Genomic DNA, 26,346 nt, shown 5'->3' on the forward strand with positions numbered 1-26,346 from the left:
AGCAATTTTTGTGCGGAGTAGCGAATTGTCATGTTATTCAATGGGAGTTTTTGGTGCGCATGGAGAAGGTGAATTTGGGGTGTTCCAGTTGCGCTAGAGGGACGGGGCTTGGGTGAGCTGTAGGGAGAGTGGATCGGCAGGTGTGCCGAATTTTTGGGATTTGTTGGCCGAAGGGAAGGGTGTGCTTGGGCAAAGTCGATTTGGTGAAAACGGTGCGTTATTTACATGAAAGTTGAAAAAACACTAATAAAAGCAAAGCTAAAAAGCCACCTCATTACAAACAGAATGGCTTTAACTTAAACGAGGGCGAGATCTATTGCATTTTCAATGCTTGTTTACTTTGGTTCCATCAAGAAGGCATTCAGATGTGTCACACATTTGCCATAAATTCTGAATGTTAGCACTCTAGTTGCACATTAGATCACTGTAGTAAAGCTACTGCTCACCAGGGACGTCTGCTGCTGGTATTCAAAGTGCATGTTTCAGTCTGCATGTCAGAATTTTTTTAATGAAATAGAAGAGGATTTGAGAAGTCACTCAAAATGATCCCTAATTTTTCTTTCTGAAGCACTAATCATACTTTCTATGGCAAAATTAACCCCCTCATGTTGTTCCTTTTTAAATTGAGTGTTTTCAGACTTACCACTTCATTCCAATCAAGATGGCTTCTGGTGTGCCATACTTTTGTCATAAGTAAGACTGTTAGCGCTCTAGTTGTTCTTTAGAACACTCTGGGACATTCTGTCATTGGGCTATACTTGGGGTACATCTGGGTGATATTTGGGCTACATTTAGGCTCTTTTGTCTCTGGTGGCCATCTTGCGAGACTATGTCAGAATTTTTTAATGAAATTGAAGAGGGTTTGAGAAGTCACTCAAAATGTGCCCTAATTTTTCTTTCTGCAGCACTAATCATAATTCATATGGCAAAATATACCCCCTCATTTTGTTCCTTTTTAAATTAAATGTTTTAAGAGTTACCACTTTATTCCAATCAAGATGGCTTCAGGTGTGCCATACCTTTGTAATAAGTAGGACTGTTAGCGCTCTAGTTGTTCTTTAGAACACTCTGGGACATTCTGTCATTGGGCTATACTTGGGCTACATCTGGGTGATATTTGGGCTACATTTGGGCTCTTTTCTCTCTGGTGGCCATTTTGGGAGACTGCATGTCAGAATTTTTTAATGAAATAGAAGAGGATTTGAAAAGTCACTCAAAATGTGCCCTAATTTTTCTTTCTGCAGCACTAATAATACCTTCTATTGCATAATATACCCCCTCATTTTGTTCCTTTTTAAATTAAATGTCTTAAGAGTTACCACTTTATTCCCATCACGATGGCTCCAGGTGTGCTATACCTTTGTAATAAGTAGGACTGTTAGCGCTCTAGTTGTTCTTTAGAACACTCTGGGACATTCTGTCATTGGGCTATACTTGGGCTACATCTGGGTGATATTTGGGCTACATTTGGGCTCTTTTGTCTCTGGTGGCCATTTTGGGAGACTGCATGTCAGAATGTTTTAATGAAATAGAAAAGGATTTAAGAAGTCACTCAAAATGTGCCCTAATTTTTCATTCTGCAGCACTAATCATACTTTCTATGGCAAAATATACCCCCTCATGTTGTTTCTTTTTAAATTAAATGTTTTAAGAGTTACCACTTTATTCCAATCAAGATGGCTTCAGGTGTGCCATACCTTTGTAATAAGTAGGACTGTTAGCGCTCTAGTTGTTCTTTAGAACACTCTGGGACATTCTGTCATTGGGCTTTACTTGGGCTACATCTGGGTGATATTTGGGCTACATTTGGGCTCTTTTGTCTCTGGTGGCCATTTTGGGAGACTGCATGTCAGAATGTTTTAATGAAATAGAAAAGGATTTGAGAAGTCACTCAAAATGTGCCCTAATTTTTCATTCTGCAGCACTAATCATACTTTCTATGGCAAAATATACCCCCTCATGTTGTTTCTTTTTAAATTAAATGTTTTAAGAGTTACCACTTTATTCCAATCAAAATGGCTTCAGGTGTGCCATACCTTTGTAATAAGTAGGACTGTTAGCGCTCTAGTTGTTCTTTAGAACACTCTAGGAGGCTGCAGTAGAACACAAAGGAATCAACTGACAGTCTCTGTCCTTGTTGGATGTACATGTTTTACTGAGAATGTCAGACTTCATTTTCACATGACTGAGAAAGATAATGTGAATTTACAGAAAATATGCTTTCAGTTTAGCTTATAGATCCCCTTCCAAACCACTGTGGGAAAATCATGAGATATTAGTTTTCTTTCAAACAATATTCATGATATCACAGCAGAAGGTTTTTTCACATGGTAAAATCACCTTAGAACCCACCACAATTCCTAAAACGAGTATGGTACCATCAACAAATGATTTATAATGTAACTAAAGTCCTAAAACCCTCTATTAACTACAATGCTTTTTAATGAGGTGCTATCATGTATATTGGTCCCAAGATGGCTGCCAACACTTCTTGGATGAAGTGCTGACAGCCAATCAGATCAGATGTGTGGTTAGGCTCCGCCCAGATATATATATTTTTTTGAACCTAAATTACTCAAAATCCACTGGAGCACATATATTGAGACCTAGCAAAGGCACATCAGGCTAACAGTCCCTACAATTTTGCCAAGTTTCGTGCAAATCCATTCAGCCGTTCGAGCTAAAAGTGAGGCCAACCGCCCTATGGAAATTAACATGGGAAAAATGCGTTTTGGGACCCCCCTTTTTTCTCGGCCCCCCCTTGATGAAACCCCCCCAAATTGTCAGGGGCTGCTCAGAAACAAAATGTTCCATTTTCCTGAAAATTTCAGCCAATTCCGTCCACAAACGCCAAAGTTATTAGACATAGAATTTTCAAAAATCCCATAGAGAAAAAATCCTAACTATATATACCTACTGGCGACCGCCAGTAGGTAATATATATATATATATATATATATATATATATATATATATATATATATAATTTCTATGACAAAATGAAACCCCTCATTTTGTTCCTTTTCAAATTAAAATGTATTAAGTGTTACCACTTTATTCCAGTCAAGATGACTTCAGGTGTTCCATACTTTTGTCAAAAGTAAGACTGTTAGCGTTCTAGTTGTTCTTTAGAACACTCTGGGACATTCTGTCATTGGGCTATAGTTGGGCAACATCTGGCTGATATTTGGGCTACATTTGGGCTCATTTGTCTCTGGTGGCCATCTTGGGAGACTGCATATCAGAATTTTTTTAATGAAATATAAGAGGATTTGAGAAGTCACTCAAAATGTGCCCTAATTTTTCTTTCTTCAGCACTAGTCATAATTTCTGTGGCAAAATGAACCCCCTCATTTTGTTCCTTTGCAAATTAAATGTTTTAAGTGTTAACACTTTATTCCAATCAAGATGACTTAAGGTGTGCCATACTTTTGTCATAAGTAAGACTGTTAGCGCTCTAGTTGTTCTTTAGAACACTCTGGGACATTCTGTCATTGGGCTATAGTTGGGCTACATCTGGCTGATATTTGGGCTACATTTGTTTTTTTTGTCTCTGGGTGGCCATCTTTGGGCTACATTGGGCTACATTGGGCTACATTTGGGCTCTAACATATATATAGCCCAATGTAGCCCAATATATATTTTTTGAAAGTTATTTTCGTAAAAACCACTGGAGCACATATCTTGAGATATAGCAAAGGCACATCGGGCTACCAGTCCCTACAATTTTGCCAAGTTTGGTGCAAATTCATTCAGCCGTTCGGGCTAAAAGTGAGTTCGACCGCCCTATGGAAATTAACATGGGGAAAACACGTTTTGAGACCCCCCTTTTATCTCGACCCCTGCTTGATGAATCTCCCCCAAACGTTCAGGGAAGGACCGGAGCTCCGCGAGGCAAATTTGAGGAAATTTTCAGGCAGATTCGTCAACCGATGCCAAAGTTATTCACAATAGAATTTTGAGATTTTGCATTGACAAAAATCCTAACTATAACTACCTACTGGCGACCGCCAGTAGGTAATATATATATATATATATATATATATATATATATATATATGCGCTCCAAGTATCCCAGGAAGATCACTCCAAAAAGGAAAGTAGCACACGCAGGGGAGGTTTCCACAGATATTTAATGGAAAAACCAACAGCAACAGTTGCTGTTGGTTTTTCCATTAAATATCTGTGGAAACCTCCCCTGCGTGTGCTACTTTCCTTTTTGGAGTGATCTTCCTGGGATACTTGGAGCGCATATTAAACACGGGTACACCCCCGTTTTCGTGTGCACCCACTCGTGTGTGCAATTGGTTGGTGTTTTGGAGCTGTGGGATATATATTTATATATATATATATATATATATATATATATATATATATATATATATATATATATATATATATATATATATATATTACCTACTGGCGGTCGCCAGTAGGTATATATAGTTAGGATTTTTTCTCTATGGGATTTTTGAAAATTCTATGTCTAATAACTTTGGTTTTTGTAGACGGAATTGGCTGAAATTTTCAGGAAAATGGAACATTTTGTTTCTGAGCAGCCCTTGACAATTTGGGGGGGTTTCATCAAGGGGGGGCCGAGAAAAAAGGGGGGTTCCAAAACGCGTTTTTCCCATGTTAATTTCCATAGGGCGGTTGGCCTCACTTTTAGCTCAAACGGCTGAATGGATTTGCACGAAACTTGGCAAAATTGTAGGGACTGTTAGCCCGATGTGCCTTTGCTAGGTCTCAATATATGTGCTCCAGTGGATTTTGAGTAATTTAGGTTCAAAAAAAGATATATATCTGGGCGGAGCCTAACCACACATCTGATCTGATTGGCTGTCAGCACTTCATCCAAGAAGTGTTGGCAGCCATCTTGGGACCAATATACATGATAGCACCTCATTAAAAAGCATTGTAGTTAATAGAGGGTTTTAGGACTTTAGTTACATTATAAATCATTTGTTGATGGTACCATACTCGTTTTAGGAATTGTGGTGGGTTCTAAGGTGATTTTACCATGTGAAAAAACCTTCTGTGATATCATGAATATTGTTTGAAAGAAAACTAATATCTCATGATTTTCCCACAGTGGTTTGGAAGGGGATCTATAAGCTAAACTGAAAGCATATTTTCTGTAAATTCACATTATCTTTCTCAGTCACGTGAAAATGAAGTCTGACATTCTCAGTAAAACATGTACATCCAACAAGGACAGAGACTGTCAGTTGATTCCTTTGTGTTCTACTGCAGCCTCCTAGAGTGTTCTAAAGAACAACTAGAGCGCTAACAGTCCTACTTATTACAAAGGTATGGCACACCCGAAGCTATCTTGATTGGGATAAAGTGGTAACTCTTAAAATATTTAATTTAAAAAGAAACAACATGAGGGGGTATATTTTGCCATAGAAAGTATGATTAGTGCTCCAGAATGAAAAATTAGGGCACATTTTGGGTGACTTCTCAAATCCTTTTCTATTTCATTAAAACATTCTGACATGCAGTCTCCCAAAATGGCCACCAGAGACAAAAGAGCCCAAATGTAGCCCAAATATCACCCAGATGTAGCCCAAGTATAGCCCAATGACAGAATGTCCCAGAGTGTTCTAAAGAACAACTAGAGCGCTAACAGTCCTACTTATTACAAAGGTATGGCACACCTGAAGCCATCTTGATTGGAATAAAGTGGTAACTCTTAAAACATTTAATTTAAAAAGAAACAACATGAGGGGGTATATTTTGCCATAGAAAGTATGATTAGTGCTGCAGAAAGAAAAATTAGGGCACATTTTGAGTGACTTTTCAAATCCTCTTCTATTTCATGAAAAAATTCTGACATGCAGTCTCCCAAAATGGCCACCAGAGACAAAAGAGCCCAAATGTAGTCCAAATATCACCCAGATGTAGCCCAAGTATAGCCCAATGACAGAATGTCCCAGAGTGTTCTAAAGAACAACTAGAGCGCTAACAGTCCTACTTATTACAAAGGTATGGCACACCTGAAGCCATCTTGATTGGAATAAAGTGGTAACTCTTAAAACATTTAATTTAAAAAGGAACAAAATGAGGGGGTATATTTTGCCATATGAATTATGATTAGTGCTGCAGAAAGAAAAATTAGGGCACATTTTGAGTGACTTCTCAAACCCTATTCAATTTCATTAAAAAATTCTGACATACAGTCTCCCAAGATGGCCACCAGAGACAAAAGAGCCTAAATGTAGCCCAAATATCACCCAGATGTACCCCAAGTATAGCCCAATGACAGAATGTCCCAGAGTGTTCTAAAGAACAACTAGAGCGCTAACAGTCTTACTTATGACAAAAGTATGGCACACCAGAAGCCATCTTGATTGGAATGAAGTGGTAAGTCTGAAAACACTCAATTTAAAAAGGAACAACATGAGGGGGTTAATTTTGCAATAGAAAGTATGATTAGTGCTTCAGAAAGAAAAATTAGGGATCATTTTGAGTGACTTCTCAAATCCTCTTCTATTTCATTAAAAAAATTCTGACATGCAGACTGAAACATGCACTTTGAATACCAGCAGCAGACGTCCCTGGTGAGCAATAGCTTTACTACAGTGATCTAATGTGCAACTAGAGTGCTAACATTCAGAATTTATGGCAAATGTGTGACACATCTGAATGCCTTCTTGATGGAACCAAAGTAAACAAGCATTGAAAATGCAATAAATCTCGCCCTCGTTTAAGTTAAAGCCATTCTGTTTGTAATGAGGTGGCTTTTTAGCTTTGCTTTTATTAGTGTTTTTTCAACTTTCATGTAAATACCATGCATCTGTATGCATATAAGTATATGTATGCATGCATTTATGTTTGTATTTATATAGATATACAGATGATATATGTTTATATATGTATGTATATATATATATATATTCACTGAAAAAACCATAGGCTATAGACCATATATAGTTAGGAATTAGCATTTACAAAACCTTGAAAATTCACTGAAAAAACCATAGGTTATAGACCATATATAGTTAGGAATTAGCATTTACAAAACCTTGAAAATTCACTGAAAAAACCATAGGTTATAGACCATATATAGTTAGGAATTCGCATTTACAAAACCTTATTTTACTCACACAAAACCATTGAAATTCCATATATAGTTAGTTGCACTAACTATATATCGCGCACCCGCAATCCACTGCTGATGATATCACATATTACATCATTCATGACATGGTCAGTGACATCACTGATGACATCTCAAATGACATCACTGATGACCCCCCTAGTAGAAGTAGAGAGAGCAACAAACAGGTCTTCCTCAGTCAAAGGACAAAGTCAGAATAAGGAAAAAAGGTGGGGTCTTTCATCATTTAGAAAAAAAAACTGTCCTGAACCAATGAGAAGTGTTATTTTCAGGTCACAAGACCAGGGGCTTCATCATTATGAAACTAAAACTGTTATGAACCAATGAAAAGTGTTATTTTCTGGTCACATGACCCGACGCGCTTACGCTACGCGCCCCGGGGCGCGCCCCGGGTCGCGTCCCGGGTCGCGCTGCGTAAGCGCGTCGGATGTTTACGTTGCGCGATCGTATTCGCTCGAGTACTTCCGGGTGCGCTTACGCCGTGCGTATCACGCGGACGCGGCTACGCGATACGTCACGATCATGTTTTCGTTTGCGATATTGGCGCTCACGGGACGCTCCCCGGAGCGCGCCCCGGGGCGCTTTTCAGAAATACGCTTTTCGGGGCGCTCCCCGGGGCGCGCTCCGGGAGCGCTCCAAAAAAAAATAAAAAAAAAAAAAATGGGATAATTGTAGGGACAGGTAGCCCTATTCTGAAGTGGTTTGTAAAAAAATTAACTTTAGAAAAATATGTATTGTGATACATTGGGCTTAATATATGTTAGAGCCAAAATGTAGCCCAAATGTAGCCCAAAGTAGCCCAATGTAGCCCAAAGATGGCCACCAGAGACCAAAAAATGTAAATGTAGCCCAAATTTCAACTAGATGTAGCCCAACTGTAGCCCAATGACCGAATGTACCAGAGTGTTCTAAAGAACAACTAGAGTGCTAACAGTCTTATTTATAAAGTGAAACTTATAGTTAGGAATTAGCATTAAAAAAACCTATGAAATTCACTGAAAAAACCATAGGTTTCACACCAGTTATAGTTAGGAATTAGCATTTAAAAAACCTATGAAATTCACTGAAAAAACCATAGGTTTCACACCGGTTATAGTTAGGAATTAGCATTTAAAAAACCTATTAAATTCACTGACAAAACCATAGGTTTCACACCAGTTATAGTTAGCTGGAAATTTTACTGATATAAAACCATTGAAATTCCCACGTTATAGTTAGTCGGACTCACTATAACTTGCGCGTGCAATGCACTGCTGATGACATCACATATTACATCACTCATGACATGGTCAGTGACATCACTCATGACACCATCCTTGTGACATAGTGACAGACCTCCTTTCACTATAATGTAACCCTTGAGACACATATTCAAAAATAGAAACTGAAATTTTTAAAAAAATGGAGATACCTATATCAGTTACAACAAGCAATTCAGTAATTCCACTATCTATATACACATCCACTCATTCACCAACAGTTCTATATAGTCCCTAACAGTCACTGGATGTTGTCATCAGTGATGTCATCAGTGATGTCACTGACCATGTCATGAATGATGTAATATGTGACATCATCAGCAGTGGATTGCGGGTGCGCGATATATAGTTAGTGCAACTAACTATATATGGAATTTCAATGGTTTTGTGTGAGTAAAGTAAGGTTTTGTAAATGCCAATTCCTAACTATATATGGTCTATAACCCATGGTTTTTTCAGTGAATTTTCAAGATTTTGTAAATGCTAATTCCTAACTATATATGGTCTATAACCTATGGTTTTTTCAGTGAATTTCAATGGTTTTTTATTAGCAAATATCAAAAGCTTTAAAATGTCAAGTACGTGGTAGGTAAAAACATTTTCGTGTCTATGCACGCTGATGTGCTTTGAACGCTGCCCCCCCTCTTTTCTTTTAGGAGTATTCTCTCTTTGCAGATAGTGAAGGGTAGGTAACGCAGGCCTTTTCCCCCATTGTAATCCGTTGTGCCTGCTTCCCTCTCCATTTGATTGATTTTTATCCAAGCATTTACTTGTTTTGGAATTGGTTCTCTTTGGTTCATTCTCTATTTACAAACAAGCACAGAGTCGCAATACTCTGTTTAGTCTTTGCAGATAGTGAAAAATCGTTAGAAAAAACAAAAGGAATCAAGCAAAATAAGTAGGCCACTAATAGGATCTCTTTTTGACCTCGCTAAAAAAGAAACATTAGGAACAACCCCTCATGAGAAATATGAAACTAGTGAGAGAAACTGAGCTCAACGCCATGATGGCTGCAAGACAGCTCGGCTCCGCCGCCTACCCCGCCAAAAACAACGACAAACCCTATGCAAATATTATAAATATATACAACACACCAGCAAAGTAACAGGGTAAAACGTTTTATTAAATAACTATTTAAATGGCAGCCTGCTGCAACATCGATCCAAATGCATGCCGCCGTTCCCGGGATTTCTCCCCGACTACTCTGCGGCCTACGAGATGGAGAGGCCGGGGCATTGACTAGGCGGGGCCTCCGGCCGCAACCACAGCGCCAACGATCGCCGCTGACGGAGGGGAGCCTTGCCGGTGAGAGCCACTGATCTGAAGAACCGCTGCCTGCGGTGCCTCCCTGAGCCGCTTGACGGAGGCCCCCGAGGGGCGGTGTGCTGGCGCGGACTCGGAGGGGGTGCTTGGCTCCTGCCCCCTCCCCAAGTCTTGTTGCCCTGGTGTGGCCTGAGATCGCCCCCGACATAGGCGGTCGGCTCCCGGGGTCAGGCGGAACTTGTTGCCTTTTTGGTGACTCTTCCATTCTGGACTTTGTCCCACAATCCGTTTGACCTGAAGACACGTCCTGCGGTGCCCTGGTCCAACCATCACATATACCTGTGCCAGGAGACGGCGTGGGGTGCACTGGAAGGAAGAGACGGCGCGAACGAGCCTCCCCCACCTTCCCAGGTGGAGGTTTCTCAGCTACACCCCAGCGCTTCACTCGGCCACCTGAGTTGCGCCCGCTCCTGTGGCACAGAGCCTTGCTCGGCCAGCTGAATTGTGCCTGCTCTTGCTATTACAGCGTCTCACCCGCCATCCGGCTGAATTGCACCCATTCTTGCGGTACAGCGACAGGCGGCTGCCACGGATCTCAGGAAATGGCGGTCGGCTCCACAGACTTGGGCCTGGCCTGCAAGGATGGCTCTGGGCAACCCTGGAACTCGGACGCTTGACTGCTAGGGCATGGGCCCCATTCCCAAAAGCGTCCCCTCAGCCTTGAAGATTCTACAAGAGTCACCGGGGCCCCCGACTCCCGCAGACTTCCGGTGGGGAGCGACTGCCATGATTGCTCACGGAATGGCCACGACGTAGCCACGGAATGCTCTCATGCTGACGCCAGCTTCAGTCTGAAACATCCAGAAACACTGTAGACTACGAATTCGATCAGTTCCGGTGGAGCCCCAACGTGACCCGGTAGAGAAGAACTTGCCCTCCCCTCTTAGACTGATGGTTCTTGTTGCCTGTCCCTTCTGTTGTCATTTAACGGAACTTTTTGGACTGCTGAAAGGGGTTCTGTTCCGACCGCTGGTTGGTGGGGACATTTTGACTATATTCTGGACCTGCCCGGCCTCGCCCAAAATGGCGTCGGTATAAATGAGACTCGCAACACCTTGATGTGTACTGGTTGCTCAGCCTTGATATCACGAGATATGTATGCAGTTTTGGAGCACATGGCGGGCGGGGACGGGTACTGATTGAACATTTGGACATCCCTATTGATATTAAGTTCTGATGTATTATTCATTACTGTACTATTGAAAGTTCGAATTAACGTTACTCATGGTACTTGCCCGCAAATGTATATCTGGATAATTTCATTGTAACTGTTAGACACCTTAATTCCTGCAACCTAATGGCCCGCCCGTTACGTTTTTCTACAGTGTAAAGGTCCCCTCACCATATAAGATTCCAGTTTGCTCCGTGGCCGGGCCACATGGTTGTAGGCCCGTATTTGTATACTGAAAAAAAAAGAGTTTTCGAAGGAAGTATGGAATCAGCGTCATAACAATCGTCTAGGTTGGTAGGGTTTTAGAATAATGGCTGTTATTCCCAAACAATAGAAGACAGATAATGCAGACCCTTTGCCTGAATTTTGGATTGATTGAAATTTGTATCCGTCACACCAGCCCTTTTTCCAGAATTGTTAGAAAATGGTCGACCGTAGCTTAAGGTATCTGCCGAATGTAAGGTGTGGTATTTTGTCCCATAAAATAAGACTAATTGATAAACAAATACACGAAGAGGAAACTCGAATTTAGAGACAAACGAAATGAAAAAATATTTGGCATCATAAGAAGGGGAGGATATGTTACACAGAAAAATAATGCGAAAGGGATAGCCAAGATCTGTTGTATCACACGTTCCTGCAGCTAGTCTGATACATTGTAAGTAGAAGCTTTTTCGTGTTTGCGCGCGCTGACATCCTCTGAATGCTGTATCCCCCCCTTTCTTTTCTCCTCTGTAGGTTACATCGGAGTTCCGACTGAAGAATGGAGTGGAGATGGACCGCACCGTGCTCCATGTAAGGAAAGACATAGACAAGCACTGTGAGATATTGCATGGAGTGCAGACCATCACTGGGAACGTAAAAAATTGTATGGTGTGACTGTGCGTACATGCCCTGATTGTATGGTATGAATGTGTATATATTCCATATGCCCGGCCGATAAACGTTCTGTTTGCGCAACTGCCGCGTTAGAAAACAACATCATGACGCGTCGCGTAACCGCGACGTATCGCGTTGTCGCGTAATGCGTCATATGACGCGCCGCGTTAGCGCACCCCGAAGTGCTCCGGTGCGCGAGGCGCGAAGCGCAGCTTCCCGGAAGCGATCCGGGGTGCGGCGCGGAGCGCGTAACGTAAGCATAACAGGTCATGTGACTTGTTAATAAAACTTTTCATTGGTTTATTTCACTTTTGGGTTCCTAATGATGTAAGGCTAGGTCATGTGACCTAAAAATAACACTTTTCATTGGTTGGGAACTATTTTTTGTCCCAAATGATGAAAACCCCTCCTTGTTTCCTCACTCTGACTTTCATCTTTGTGAGAGGAAGACCTTTTTTCATCACTTAGCAATAGCAAGTGTTGTAGCTTCAGCTGGTGCATCCCCAACACCACCACCACCTCCTAGGAAGAGAGTACCACCTCCTCAGGTGGTGGTTGAGCAAGAGGTGCCCCCCCACACCTTCTTGTTGCCTGATTCGGTCAGCTCAATCGATCGAGCATGAGACTCTGTTGTGACCTGAAGAACCGCTGCCTGCGGTGCCCTCGCAATGCGGCCTGGTCCCTGAATGTGTGCAGGGGGACGGTATTCCTCGCTCGGCCAGTTGAGTTTCGCCCACTCTTGCGGCCTACGACATGGAGAGGCCGGGGCGTTGACTAGGCGGGGCCTCCGGCCGCAACCACAGCGCCAACGATTGCTGCTGACGAAGGGGAGCCTTGCCGGTGAGAGCCACTGATCTGAAGAACGGCTGCCTGCGGTGCCTCCCTGAACCGCTTGACGGAGGCCCCCCAGGGGCGGTGTGGTGGCGCGGACTGGGAGGGGGTGATTAGCTCCTGCCCCCTCCCCAAGTCTCGCTCGGAAAGCCGAGTTGCACCCACTCTTGCGGCCTACGACATGGAGAGGCCGGGGCGTTGTCGGGGTCCAGCGGAACTTTTTGCCTTTTGGTGACTCTTCCATTCTGCACCTTGTCCCACAATCCGTTTGACCTGAAGACACGTCCTGCGGTGCCCTCGCAATGCGGCCTGGTCCCTGAATGTGTGCAGTGGGGCGGTATTCCTCGCTCGGCCAGCTGAGTTTCGCCCACTCTTGCGGCCTACGACATGGAGAGGCCGGGGCGTTGACTAGGCGGGGCCTCCGGCCGCAACCACAGCGCCAACGATTGCTGCTGACGAAGAGGAGCCTTGCCGGTGAGAGCCACTGATCTGAAGAACGGCTGCCTGCGGTGCCTCCCTGAACCGCTTGACGGAGGCCCCCCAGGGGCGGTGTGGTGGCGCGGACTGGGAGGGGGTGCTTAGCTCCTGCCCCCTCCCCAAGTCTCGCTCGGAAAGCCGAGTTGCACCCACTCTTGCGGCCTACGACATGGAGAGGCCTGGGCGTTGTCGGGGTCCAGCGGAACTTTTTGCCTTTTGGTGACTCTTCCATTCTGCACCTTGTCCCACAATCCGTTTGACCTGAAGACACGTCCTGCGGTGCCCTCGCAATGCGGCCTGGTCCCTGAATGTGTGCAGTGGGGCGGTATTCCTCGCTCGGCCAGCTGAGTTTCGCCCACTCTTGCGGCCTACGACATGGAGAGGCCGGGGCATTGACTAGGCGGGGCCTCCGGCTGCAACCACAGCGCCAACGATTGCTGCTAACGGAGGGGAGCCTTGCCGGTGAGAGCCACTGATCTGAAGAACCGCTGCCTGCGATGCCTCCCTGAACCGCTTGACGGAGGCCCCTGAGGGGCGGTGTGGTAGCGCGGACTGGGAGGGGGTGCTTGGCTCCTGCCCCCTCCCCAAGTCTTGTTGCGCTGGTGTGGCCTGAGATGACCCCCGACATAGGCGGCCGGCTCCCGGGGTCCGGCGGAACTTTTTGCCTTTTGGTGACTCTTCCATTCTGGACCTTGTCCCACAATCCGTTTGATCTGAAGACACGTCCTGCGGCCTGGTCCCTGAATGTGTGCAAGGGGACGGTATTGGTTGGATCAAGATGGCGGCTTCACACAAAGCTGACTCAAGTGCTGCTGCTGATGCTATGCAGACAAAAACTGGTTTTAAGTGTGTACATTCTTCAGGATTTTTCCATCCAAGGCTGGTTGAGAGTTTGTAGAACGATGGCTTCCGATTTTCAACATACTACTCTTTAACATTCTTCATAAATGTAATTCTGGTCCTGCCGCTACTTATTGGAGACATTAAACTATACTCTGGACCTGCCTGGCCTCGACCAAAATGGCGCCAGTATGAGAGCGACTTGCAACTCCTTATGACGTTCTAGTTACTTAGCCTTGACGTTATGGGGGATGTATGCGGTCTTTGTGCACATGGCGGGCGGGGAAGGGTACTGACTGGGAATACGGACAACCCTATTGATGTCGATTTTTCATTATTGATTATTGTATTAATAAAGCTTCGAAGTAATGTAACCCATGATACTCGCCCATGGTGTGCGTATGGACGATTTTATTGTAACTGATCCTGTTATACTTTCAATTAAAAAATCAACCGCCACTGATCCTACAACCGTTTATCACGTTTAGTTTTTTCATTATTGATTATTGTATTAATAAAGCTTCGAAGTAATGTTACCCACGATACTCGCCCATGGTGTGCGTATGGACGATTTTATTGTAACTGATCCTGTTATACTTTCAATTAAAAAATCAACCTTCACTGATCCTGCAACTGTTTGTCACGTTTAGTTTTTTCAATTAAATGGATCACTTGTTACATACTCCTATACCCCTGGCTTTTCAAAGACACCATCTTGTAGAATAAAGGGCTGCGTCAAGGGTGTTATTGCCCAGAATGTCTTGTTTTCTAGTGCTCGTAATGACGAAGCCAGAACTGCCGAAAGGGATTCTGGTCCTGCCGCTACTTATTGCCTTTTGACCCTGCGTCAAGGGTGTTATTGCCTGATGATACGGCAGAGGTTTTCCACTATAGCGAAAATTGATGGGAAAATTCCTCTATGAACACATCTTTATTAGATATCTATCCAGCGGCCGGTACGAGTGAAATGGCCGTGAAAGGTTGTGCAGACTTAATGGTCCATATGCAGTGGCATTAATATATATGACGCCCTGAAGAAATTGCCAAAACTTCTATATGGCAATGAAACATGTCGGCAAGTATAGTAGTGATGGTTGGATAGTTAGTGACCTCACTTACTATTTTTAGAGTTTCACACCCAACACAAGAAAAAGAATAAAGTGATATATCTGTGTTGCTGTGTGTTATGTGTTTTTACATGTTGTTGGACTCTGTGTAGATCACTACTTTGATCTTCTTTTTTCACTGCATATTTTCTTTTACACAAATTCTTTGTGTGCTCTGGACACTTTTCCTTTCCTTTTCTGAGCTTGAAAACACCAATGATGATAACAGGGCAATCCTGGTGAGTACCTGCCAGGTTCCCGTTGGTGGTGCGCCCGTGAGGTGTTTTCTCGCTCTCACTCACATTTTTTTGTCATTTATGTAACACGGGTGACTCTAAAGTGTGGAAGTGTTTGTGTCTCACAACTGAATTGATGTTTTTGGAACAAGCGTTTGTTAAATAAGGCACCGTCCAGGGCTATACCTACTACCCCAAATAATTAAGGATAGGGGAGTGTTTTTTCTGCAATATTGTTGCGAAAATTGGTATGTCCTTTACAGAAGGATAGGGTTTTATGTGCCTAACAGGTCTGGGTCTTGTATTCGTATGTGCTACTTATTGGAGACATTGAACTATACTCTGAACCTGCCTGGCCTCGACCAAAATGGCGCCAGTATGTGAGCGACTTGCAACTCCTTATGACGTTCTAGTTACTTAGCCTTGACGTTATGGGGGATGTATGCGGTCTTTGTGCACATGGCGGGCGGGGAAGGGTACTGACTGTGAATACAGACAACCCTATTGATGTCGATTTTTCATTATTGATTATTGTATTAATAAAGCTTCGAAATAATGTTACCCATGATACTCGCCCATGGTGTGCGTATGGACGATTTTATTGTAACTGATCCTGTTATACTTTCAATTATAAAATCAACCTTCACTGATCCTGCAACCGTTTGTCACGTTTAGTTTTTTCAATTAAATGGCTCGCTTGTTACATACTCCTATACCCCTGGCTTTTGACCCTTTCCTACGCGCGGTCTGTACTACTGCCCTCGGGCGATCTATGTAATGAACAGACTACCATTGCCGAAACACAAGGGAATGCATCTCAGAGAGATAAGTCAAGTACGTGGTAGATAAAAACTTTTTCATGTTTATGCACGCTGATGTGCTTTAAACGATGCCCCCCCTCCCTCCTCATCATTTAGATTACCACCGCCCATTGCACAAAAGTGTACCGGGTGCTCCCCACGCAAAAAAAACCGTGGTTTTTTTTTTTTGCCCCGCAGGGCCCTTTTAAAGCCTCCACATCAAACCTAGGGGGTCAGGGAGGATCTACTATGCCCCCTTATGGTCATTTCCCCCTTCGTTTTGGCCTCCTCTTGTCTCTCGATCCTACCGAGAGACAAGATGGCGGCCGCTCCGGACTGTTTAGAATGTTGACAGACACAGGAGAGCCAATCAGATTCGCTTCGCGAAGTTCCGTTACGCGTCAAGTACGCGAACCGGAGCGCTACCCGGAGCGCTGTCACAGATATATATATATTTTTGAACGTTAATTTATCAAAATCCACTGGAGCACATATATTGAGACCTAGCAAAGGCACATCGGGCTAACAGTCCCTACAATTTTGCCAAGTTTCATGCAAATCCATTCAGCCGTTCGAGCTAAAAGTGAGGCCAACCGCCCTATGGAAATTAACATGGGAAAAACGTATTTTGGGACCCCCCTTTTTTCTCGGCCCCCCCTTGATGAACCCCCCCAAATTTCCAGGGGCTGCTCAGAAACAAAATGTGCCATTTTCCTGAAAATTTCAGCCAATTCCGTCCACAAACGCCAAAGTTATTAGACATAGAATTTTCAAAAATCCCATAAAGAAAAAATCCTAACTATATATACCTACTGGAGACCGCCAGTAGGTAATATATATATATATATATATATATATATATATATATATATATATATATATATATATATATATATACGGTAGGATCGAGACACAAGAGGTGGGAAAAAAAACGGGGAAACGACCATAAGGGGGCAGAAATAGACCCCCCCTGACCTCCTAGGTTTGATGTGGGGGCCATGAAAGGGCCCAGCGGGGCACATTTTTTTGATTTGCGCGGGGGGAGCGCCCGGTACACCATGGGGAAAAAAGAATGACAGAGTTTTTAAAAAATGTTGCCTTCTTTTAAAAATTGGAGGTAGTTCTAAAAAGAACTGTTTTTTTTCTTCTTTTTGTTGTTTTATATTTTTTTATTGTTTTTTTGAACATTTTTAACTTTTTTGGGGTTTTCTGAACAGTTTTATATTTTTTTTTATTTTTCATGGGGAGAAACGAAAAAACAGGGAATTGAAAATGGCTCAACTGGAGCAAAAAAAACAAGAAAAGAAATAATTAGGGTTTATTGGGGCATTTGTGGTTGTCCCCAGCAAGGACGATGAGCTTTACGCTCTGTTCTCCGTAGGAGATGGTCTTCCCACAATGTTTACAGGTTATTCAGAAATCCGCAAACCGTGGCTGAATGCAAGGCATCGTCTCTCGCCTCTTGTCCCAACGGAGTGCGTTGCTTTCTTTTCGAGGTGGTGCTTGTAGTTTGGGGAGGGTTTCTGGCCAGTTCCCTCATCTCTGCAGCAGAATAGTTTATTGGATCCTTGCGCTGCATGTGTCTAATCATTGTGTTGTTTCCGAATGAAATTTTTTTATTAGGGTTCCCCCTTGAAAGTTCCATGCCACAGATTAGGCAAGTCACCTTGGCTGCATTTACTTTTTTCTTCCCCTCTGGGATCGAAAAAAACTCCTATATAATGTGTGGTCTTGGCTGGTATGGGGTATTGTGTTCTTCAAGCCATCTTCTCCTCCCCTCCTCCTCCTCTTCCTCCTCTTGTTGACCACCAATGTAATCTTGGGGTGGTCCTCTTGGTGGTTGTGGTGGTGGTGCAGATGCACCAGCTGCTGCTGCTACTGAAGCCATTATATAGATCAAAAAGGTACAGAGAGGTACAATCAGGTCTTCCTCAGTCAAAGGACAAAGTCATAATAAGGAAAAAAGATGGGTGCTTTCATCATTTGGAAAAAAAATAGGCCTGAACCAATGAGAAGTGTTATTTGCAGGTCACAAGACCAGGGATTTCATCATTATGAAATTAAAACTGTTCTGCACCAATTAAAAGTGTTATTTTCAGGTCACATGACTGACGCGCTTACGCGACGCGCCCCCGGGCGTGCCCGGGGGCGCGCCCCGGGCCGCGTCGCGTCGCGTAAGCTAAGATAACAAAAGTAATGAATAAGAATTGGAGAATTCTAGATGTGGAAAATGACAGACAGTTCGCTAAACCCCTGATAGCTTATAGACGGAACAGGAACCCTAAGGACCGGCTGGTCCACACAAGGAACAGACTTAAATCACGAGAGGTGCAGACAACTCTGACTGGCTTACCCGCTGTACAGGGAAATCATAGATGTGGTAGCTGTCATGCGAGTGAGTCCGCATTAGCAAGTGATGCCATCCAATATAACAATGTGAATGTGAAACTGAAATCCTTTACTAATTGTAGAAGCAAAAACGTCATTTATTATATCTTGTACCCCTGCGGCCTCGCCTACATAGGCGAGACAGGACGTGAGTTTAGAATAAGGTTCAGCAAACATAAATCGGCTGTGAGGACAAGTAAGATGACAGCACCACTAACCCAGCACTGTTTGGATTTGAATCATAAGGAATCTGACTTAAAATGGTGTATAACAAGGAAGAAACGTGAGAGTTAATGGATTTTCCAATTGGACAGTGTTCGTAGAGGCTTAAACGAAAATATATCATGGTATGTAATGAAACAGTAATAGAAATAGCAGATCTGTTCGTGGCAAGTTATTGCTTTATCCTTCTATAGCATAACACCACCTTTGCAACAGGAATGTGGTACCGAATATACTGAAACAGGTTTGTGGTCACTTTAACTCTCATTGAATATTTTCATCACACTGTGGTAGGTCAATTTGACCTTGTAATATCGAAGCCTCTGGAACCTTGAGATAGAGGTAGGATGTAAGGCTTAGGTGGGATGACCTTTGTTACAAGGAAATGAGCAGAAAATGTATGAGTGAAAGGAAGAGCAGACTCATGATATCGTCATGTTCTTAAACTGTGGTGTAATGTAATATCGCGATTTTGGGTAGAATATATACGAATATAGTAAAGACATCGTAATACATTGGAATCTGAGTAAAATCATAAAATATTTAATTGAAATAACACTAGCACTCGATTAATCTCGAAACAATATGCAGGCCATCACGCTTAAAATAAAATCATGTACGAATGGGGATAAATAGAGAACATGAAACCCCTCGCAGTAATGGCGCTTGTGTTTGCATATGAAACGGGAAATTAGGAACTCTCTACATGTGACTCGACTGCGTTTCATTTAAATATGATCAAAATCATAGAACAATTAATTGGATTAACATTGGTACCCGATTGATCTCGAAACAATATAAAGGCCCATAGGTATAAAATAAAATCATGTGCGAACGGGGATAAACAAAGAACACGAAACCCTTTTTAGTAATGGAGCCTGGGCTTACACACAAAACGGGTAATTAGGAACTTCTTGCACGTGAGCTGAATTGTCGCGCGCATGACGATATTTAAATTGACCCAGAGTAAGCTTCCGTTTTTCAGAATATCGGGAGATGACGGCAACTTGAGGATACGAGACGGAAACTCTGGTAAGTGCTATATTAGACATTTAGTTGGATTGGGAGACGGCACTTAAACTGATAAAAAAGTATTACCTTCTGCTCAATTTGAGCAGTTGTAGCACTAGGTAGGATAGTTAATGACCAACAGCCAGCTCTCATGTTAGAGTAACCACGATAAAAGTGCTTTAATTGAGGTTTGAAAAAGAATGAGAAAATAATATGAATACGTTTAAACCCTTTTATGCAGATTTTTTGAGAATAACTAGACCAATTTGGTAAAGTACGGTGTTCGTCGGTTGACAACGCTAACGCTAACCTGTAGAAATATGAACAAGATAGATACAATTGTTCATAAACGCTGTTAATTGTGTCGATAAAGTTTGTGTGTGGTATTAAAAAACACAACAGGGGAACTAAACCGGGTAACCCTGAATACACATAATGTGATTCTAAACCCTTGCTTAATATGTCGTTACAGCTCCGAGGTGAAGCCCATAAAGCGTGTAGAAAATCTAAAACCAGGAAAACTATGTAAAACTGAAAAAGTACCATTTTTTAACCGAATAGCGACATTGGAGCAACATTCTAATATGAGGTTAGTGTTGTCATCATTGAGTACTGGAACCTTTTTTATTACATTTGAAGGACATATAGTTAGATGTTGCTTATATCTTATGATTAACAGAGAATTTCGTGTGAAATGGTACTCACCTAACGAAGAAGAAACCAAATTAGAACTATAGGATACAAGAGGCACAATAAAGCTGAATTTTCAATAGGTAAGCAGATCTTGAGTGTATATACAGGAATTTGAATATTTGCATATGTATATTCAAATTTTAAATGACTGTCTGATGTCACTATAGGACGGACCGCTATATCAATTGATCTATGAAGGTCTGCATACAGACCATCTCCCTGCATTTAAGTTAGGGTAAGAGTGTTTTAAATAAATAGTTGGCACATCTATGTTGGCAGGCATGGAGAATTATTCTTTTGATTCTTTCGAAATCTAACTGTGTGATTTCCTATTGTTTTTAAATTCATTCTAGCTCTCTCTTTCTCAATGTTAAACCTCTCTCTCTCTCATCTTTTACTCTCTACTTCAACTACAAAGTCTGAGAGTTTACCATCTTGGACTTGCCCCTAACTTTTCTAATATATATGAATTGGTTTTAATGATGGGTTTCCCTAACTCATAATGCCTGTAGAAATCCTTAGCACTAATGTAAATGCATAGTTTGGTCAGTGTTAGTTTACAACAACAAAAAAACAATGATGAAAAAAAGGAAATAAGGAATAAAATGTGTTTTGTAAAATTGTTTGTCCTTCTTAAGTGATGTTGGCATAGATACATTATGTTCTATTAGTCTAAAATGAAATTGTTTGTCCCTCTTAAGTGTTGATGGCATAGATACATTGTGTTCTATTTGTAATTACAGATATCTATACAGAGCCCACAAACTAATGAGACAAGCTTTGTTCTGTCAAAGGTCCTGAGGAAGGTGGTCTGAGCCCATCGAAACGCGTCGACCTAGCGTGACAGTACACATAAAGACCTGTGACTCCTTAGACACAGAATAAAGAGTGCATGTCGGGTGAATAATAATGTATTTATGAGTAATTTGTGAGATTGTTTAGGTGTGTTCTCTGTATGGCATTTTGTGTATTTTTGTATTGCTCACATATGCATTGCTAATTATATATATATGTGTGTTGATTCAAATTTTAATGAGATGAGAATGTAATGAATTTATATAAAAAAGTATAAGAAGTAATTTTGTTAAAAAAGAAAAAGAAGAAGAAATAATAAAAAGCATAAAAATGAAATAAACAATTGTGTTTGCCATGCTTTGAAGGATCTTTTTGACAGTAGAGGTACTATATGTAATTGTTAAAGGAATTCAGGCCACAAGGGAAATTTTCTTTGTTATACAATGACACCACATCTAATGTGGTGTCATTAATAAATAGTCTTTTTTGCCACACAAAGTCTTTTAGTTTGGAAGTAAGACACCAGTGTCTTTTATATATGTTGGCATCGTTTGTACATGATCCTGTAGCTACTAATCAATATATTTTGAGGCATTTTCCTAAAGACAGTTCTATGCCGATATAATAAGCCTACCAGGTGACTTTTGCACATTTTTGTGGATTTTTGATTTAAAGTATATATTGGGGACTGTGGGATTTTCTTATTTGATGAATTTGTATTCATCCGTTGTTATAAGTCCCGCACTTTTCCATGCCAAGAGTTTGCTGTAGAATTCGTTATAGACCGTTCTTAGTGCCAATACATTACTTGTTCTGTAGCATGATCGATCGTTTAGTCATTTCGCATAAGACTATATTTCTCCCTTGTCTGAATTCCTGATGACAATTTCATTATTTTTTCGCAGTTTGGTCATCAATTGGTTGTAGTGCAAATTAATTTTGTTGATTTTATACTTGGCATGTAGTACTTTATAGTAACCCTGGGCGTAGTTCACGAAGTAGCGCTACATGTAGCTACGCAAAGTGCACTACGTGAACTACTCGTATCGCTACGCGATTGCACAGTACTGGATGGTTGTCCGCACTGTGCAATCATTGAAAACGGCATCTTGCAAAGTATGAGCTGTCGTTTTCTGCCGCTGGAGTAGATTTTTACTCAAGCGGCAGCTTCCTCAAAGCGGACTGGTAGTTTCTCATCATGAGCGGTCGCGAGCATACGCGGCCACTCGCAATGAGAAACCTGACCTCCCCGCATTGAGAATCTCACCGGGAGGTTTATTTTCCAAGCTCGAGATCGCCAACTTGATGTTGCTGATCGGAAACGAGGAAAATCTCTCGCCGGGGTGTCATTTTGCTCGCTCGTGCTCGCCAACTTGATATTGAGGACAGCGAGCATGCTAAGCTACGCGTCTTCGTACTGTGCTACGTGCAATTCGTGTAGTGAGAAGTAGTGCAAACTTTGCAAACTATGCGAGCGTAGCGTAGTACTTTGCCCAGGGTTACTTTATAGTTTAGCTTTTTGATCTCAGGTGTTACTTGTTCACTAAAAATGTCAATCGCGTCTCTGGGTGCTATTGGATTAAAAGTTGGCATTAATTTGAACAGTGTAATCGTTTTTCCCATTTTCCGTGCCTCCATGTCATAGCTAGTTTCTTGATGATGACCCCCTCTGAATTGGGAGTCTCCTTGGCTGTTAGCACTGTTGTTTTCTTTCTGTAGTTCTCTTCAGGTCTCCAACAGAGGTATATCTAAAGTTTTCAAGTTTCCTGGAAGGGAGCCAATCTTGCCCTGGCTCTCTGTTCCTAATCTTGTACTTTGTTGTTGTAGGGCATGGAATTTCTTCCATTGCACTTTACATACGAAGTGATAGACTTCCATTCTGGTGTTGGCATAATTGAAATTTGACTCCGGACAGTAGGAAAGGCTCAATGCAAGTAGCTGGTTTTCTGCATTATTTAGATTGATGTTGGCTAGATTGATTACTGTTTTTGTACTTTCTTCACCATCCATTATTTGCGGTTCATCTCCCTCTCCTGTGTTTCTTGTTGAAAGTTTGGTTTTCTTTCCGCTTTTCGCCTTTGCCTGCGTTTGCAATTGTGCCTCTTCCTGGACTGCTCCTTTGTGTCCTCGGGCGGAGAGACTGCTGCCGTTTCCTGACACAAAAAATATTTATATTTCCAAACTCCACAAAGGTACGCCCTGCACTCTCAGGATTTCCCAATCATTTATTTTATAGTTCTCAAAGGTTACTTATTCACCTTTTAACAATGATTTGAATTTGTGGTTCACCAGTCATATCAGTAATATTGATATGTAATTATTGGATTTGCGGGTTTACATAAACAACAATCAGTTTTGTACAAGATTATAAAGAAACCCTACAGCAGGGATCACAATGTTACATGCATACAGTCAACATCCACAAAGTCTAATAGCTAGCATCCCATATGGGGAGCTATTAAGGATTAAGCAAAATTGTTCCCTAGCAGAAATCTATCATAAGGAAGAACAGGGGGCACTCAGTCATTTCAAACAAAAAGGATACACTAAAAAACATTAACAGAAGCAGGACAAGTTGAACTTAAGTTTTTTCTGATGCTATTGGAGAACTTAAGGGATTTCAACACCATGTCCAGTTTAAATGCAATGCTAGTCCACATGTGCATAAGGTGGGAAACACACTGCTAGGCATAAGCAAGGAAGGTAAATGTGAGTTAGAAACATTGTGTGCAGAAAGAATTATTGCGAGAGTAGAGGCCTCAGCATGGATTTTTCCCTTGATTATTGCCTGCGAGGTGATTGGAAAGCTAAGATTATGGGTGGATATGAGACATTTAAATAAGAACATCTTGGTTGGCTAATTTCAAATGCCAAAGATAAGAGAAACGCTTTCAGTAACCAAAGGGGTAAGATGGATCACCATAATAGACCTCACATCTGCCTACCACCAAGTACCTTTACCAAAGAACAGCAGGAGTCTTACTAATTTATAACTCTTTTCAGCTGTTTCAGGTATGTCAGAGTTCCATTTGGACTTGCTTCCTCTGCTGTAATTTTTCAGAGTATAAGGTTTGATTTATTACAAGATGTAAACAATGTCATGTTTTTCAAAGATGATATTTTAATCATAGGGATGAGCAAAATTGAAAATGACCTGCAGGAAGTAATTGACATTTTGAGCTAAAAGGGTTTAACTACTAAGTTTAAAAACTGTTAATTTGCAAAATAAAGTGTGACATATTTAGGCCTTTAAGTCTGTTGAAGGCATTAAACTGAAAAGAGAATTCTAGAGGCGATAGTAAAGTTTCCGACCCCAAGCAGCTAAGTCACTGTAAGAGCTTTCTTAGGGCTAGTGGAATTTTATTTTAAGTTTGTAAAAAATAATTCTGCCAAACATACAGTATCAAATAAATCCTCAAGAATAAAAACAAACTTGTGTGGTCAAAAAGTGCCAGCAGGAGTTTGAGTTAGTGAAACAAGAAATGTGCACTATCATTCCCTTGCAGGGGTTTGATCCTACTTTGAAATCTATGATCACCTCTGATGCAAGCTCTAAAGGAATTGGGGCCGTCTTATCATAGAATAATGAGGATAAAGAGTATGTAGTGGCGTTTGGATCTCGTTCCCTAACCCCCACTGAAGAAAAGTACTTGGTGATTGAGCGAGAAGTGTTAGCTTGTGCATGCGGGTTATAACATTATAGAGCCTTTATTTGGGATAGCCATGTAGTTCTGAGGAGTGACCATAAGCCACTTACTGAACTTCTTTCTAACAAGGGTTCATTCTCTGCATCTCCCCGGTTGGCGAGACTATCTGTAAAGTTACTTGATTTTGATTATAGCGTACAATATATGCCTGGAGTGAGAATTAAGGTAGCAGATTACCTTTACCTAGATCGGAGGATATGGGGGAGAACATTGAGCAATACAGCGTAGCCAACATTGCTGATGAAATGAATGTTATCATTGCTTATGAATGTAGCAAAGTTTATGAGGAGGATAAAGCTTGGCTGATGTTCAGGGAACATCTCTAGAAGGGTGGCCTGGAAGGGTAATATTAAGAAGGAATTGAAGGTATACTGGGAAGTGAGGCAAGAATTGTCAGCAGAATGTAATAAAATATTGAGGAGTGGTAGAACTATTCCTCCTTGCAGTTTACAAACTAGGATTATGGGCTGAGGATATCTTGGTATAGCAAAAATGAAGAATCGGATTAAGGAATGTTACTGGTGGTCAGATATGAATGTGTGTATTGAAAGGATGGTGAGAGACTGCATAGCCTGTCTGAATGCTGACAAAAGTCAAATTACCCTCAGACCACATTTATGTTCTGTGAGTGTTCTCGAGATGCTGTGGGAAATAATTGGTGCCAATACCACAGGTCCAATCTTGGATGGTACAGTCCAGAAGCATCTGATAGTCACCCTCGATCATTTCTCAAAATGGCCGGAGGTGGGAGTAGTTGAACATATCAATAGCAATTATGCAAATAGTTTCACTGATGAATTGTAGAGCGAGGGCTTACTGAAGTCAATTATTACTGATAATGGTGTTCTATTCATTGCAGAAGCTTTTCTGAATTTTCTAATATGCAAAGGCATAAAACATAATACTACTTCGCTCTATCATCCGGCTGGGAACGGCGCATTGGAGAGATTTTACAGACTGATTAAAAGACCAATCAATTTAGCAAAAAGCAACAGTTTAGAGTGGGAAACTGAAATGTTCGTACTATTTGGGCATTCAAAATTGCACCTTTCTTGATGACGGGGCAAAGTCCTGTTCAATTGATGTGTGGCAGAACTGCATTCTCCAAATGCAATATTGGTTGGATGCCTAATACTAAAAGAGGGATTTGGGACCCTTAAGTTATAAAAGCTAGATTGGGGGCATGGCAGGACACGAATGGAGTGAGACGTGTATCTCCAGATCCCTACACCACTGTGTCACATAACTGCTGTTGCTCCCTGCCGCCATATCTGTCAACCAGGTGCAACTAACCCTCACTCTGTGCGACTGTGATGGGATAGCTGGGGTTTGGATTGAGTAGTAACCATTGATATGAACATCTTCCACTTACCAAGATTCTTGCAAACATACTAAATCATAACAGTCAATACTTATGAGCCAATCATTCTTGTTTAGCCATACTATATTCCAGCAAAATATTTGGCCATTCCTTCCCTCAGGTCC

This window comes from Lissotriton vulgaris, chromosome 4_1, assembly GCF_964263255.1.
Source record: "Lissotriton vulgaris chromosome 4_1, aLisVul1.2, whole genome shotgun sequence".
NCBI classification, from domain to species: Eukaryota; Metazoa; Chordata; class Amphibia; order Caudata; family Salamandridae; genus Lissotriton; species Lissotriton vulgaris.